The sequence below is a fragment of the Galeopterus variegatus genome, unplaced genomic scaffold (assembly GCF_000696425.1).
Source record: "Galeopterus variegatus unplaced genomic scaffold, G_variegatus-3.0.2 Scaffold3562, whole genome shotgun sequence".
Lineage (NCBI taxonomy): Eukaryota > Metazoa > Chordata > Mammalia > Dermoptera > Cynocephalidae > Galeopterus > Galeopterus variegatus.
This window is the reverse complement of record NW_007729673.1, coordinates 160,746-163,175: the sequence shown is the minus strand read 5'-3', so window position 1 is coordinate 163,175 and position 2,430 is coordinate 160,746.

Here is a 2,430-nt window from a genome sequence, read left to right as displayed (position 1 = left end):
CATAGAAAATAGTAGAAAATATGTTCTCTGACCACAATAATGAAAGGAAATTTAGAAAATTCACAAATGTGTGGTAATTAGACAATACTCCCCTAAATAAACAATGGGTAAAAAGAAAAATCACAGGGAAATTAGAGAGTACTTTGAGATAAAAATCAAAGTTCAAAATATCAACTTTTATAGGATGCAGGACTGAAGAAGTGCTTAGAGGAAAATTTATACTTTTGAACACATATATTAAAAGTAAGAAAAATCTCAAATTAGTAATGTAAACTTCTACCTTAAGAAAATAAAAAAAGAACAGCAAACTAAACCAAAAGCAAATATAACTAGGAAATAACAGAGATTACAACAGAAATATATGAAATAGAGAATTAAAAAATAATAGAGAAAAACAACAAAACCAAAAGTTGATTCTTCAAAAAGATCAATAAAATTTGCAAACCTTTATCTAGACTGACCAAGAGAAAAATAGAAAAGACTGAAATTATCAAAATCAGAAATAAAGCAGGGGCATCATTACATAGTCATTATAGTTGAGTTTTTTGTGGTGGTAAGATTTAGTTTCTTTCTCTTGCTCATTTGCATTTTTGTTCTACCAGTGGGTTTTGTTCTTTCTTGTGTATTCATGATAGTGATTATTGTTTTTCAGATTCCAGGTGCAGGATTTCCTTGAGGATTTCTTGTAGGGCTGGTCATGTGGTGGTAAACTCCAACAGTTTTTGTTTGTCTGGAAAATAAACTATTTTTCCCTTGTTTCCAAAGGATAATCTTGCTGTGTATAGAATTTCTGCTAGCAGTTTTTTTCTTTTAGTTTTTTGAATATATCATTTTCTTCTGGCCTGTAGAGTTTCTGTTGAGAAGTCTACTGTTAGTCTGGTAGGGGATCCTTCATAGGTGATATGATGCTTTCCTCTTGCTTCTTTTAAGATTCTCTCTTCATCTCTGAAATTTGCCAGTTTGACTATAATGTATCTTGGAGAGGATTTCTTTGGGTTGAATCTGTTTGAGGATCATTGAGCCTCCTGGATCAGAAGGTCCACATCTCTCCCTATACCTGGGAAGTTTTCCATTATTATTTCATTGAATAGGTTTTCCATACATTTTCCTTTCTCCTCCCCTTCTGGAATACCCATGATTTGGATGTTTGTGCACTTAAAGTTGTCTGCTAGCTCTTATATTTTCTTTGATTTTTAAAATTCATTTTTTACTTTTTTTTTTTTTTGTCCAGTTGGGTTATTTCAAAAAGACTATCTTCAAGATCAGAAGTTCTTTCTTCTGCTTGTTCTAGCCTGCTGTTTAAGCCTTGGTTTTGTTGTTTGTTTGTTTGTTTCCATTTTGTTGAGTGAATCTTTCACTTCCATGAGTTCTGCTACGTTCTTTTTTAAGGTGTTAATCTCTTTGTAAATTTCCTCCTTCATATCCTGAATTTTTTTCTNTTCTTTTTTAAGGTGTTAATCTCTTTGTAAATTTCCTCCTTCATATCCTGAATTTTTTTCTCATTTAATTATGTTGTCTAACTGAGTCTTCTTGTATCTCAGTGAATTTCCTTAAGATTGTTGCTTGGAATTCCTTTCAGTCATTTTGAGGGTTCCTGTTCTATAGGGTCTGGTATTTGAGAATTACTGTATTCTTTTGGTGGTATCATATTTTCTTGTTTATTCATATTTCTAGTATCTCTGTGTTGATGTCTGGTCATCTATTAGAGCAGTTGCTTCTTCCATTACTGTAGAGTCAGCTTTGAGGAGAGAGGCAACCTCTTCTTTTTTGTGGTCTCTGCTGATGACTGTCCTGTGTCAACACAGTCAAGTGTCTGGTGGGCCACCTGCACAGTTGCGGTGACTACTGCTGTGGTATTGAGCCACTTTGTGGCAGCTGTAGCTGTGGTGGTGGCTANGTCATCTATTAGAGCAGTTGCTTCTTCCATTACTGTAGAGTCAGCTTTGAGGAGAGAGGCAACCTCTTCTTTTTTGTGGTCTCTGCTGATGACTGTCCTGTGTCAACACAGTCAAGTGTCTGGTGGGCCACCTGCACAGTTGCGGTGACTACTGCTGTGGTATTGAGCCACTTTGTGGCAGCTGTAGCTGTGGTGGTGGCTATGATGGACCTATAGCTATATAATTCTATAAATCAGGTAGTATGAGTCTTCAGATTTTGTTCTTCTTTTTAAAGATTGTCTTGGCTTCTAGATCTTTAGCACTTATATGTAAATTTTAGAATCAGCTTGTCAATTTCTAAACATCTGCCAAGATTTTGATTGAGATGGCTTTGAATCTCTCTCTCTCTCCCTCTCTCTCTCTATATAAATGTGTGTGTATGTATATATATAAATTTTTATATACTTGATATCTTAAAAATATTGAGTCTTTTGATCCATGAACATGATATATTTTTCCACTTATTTAGGTCTCTTTAATTTCTGAGAGTGAG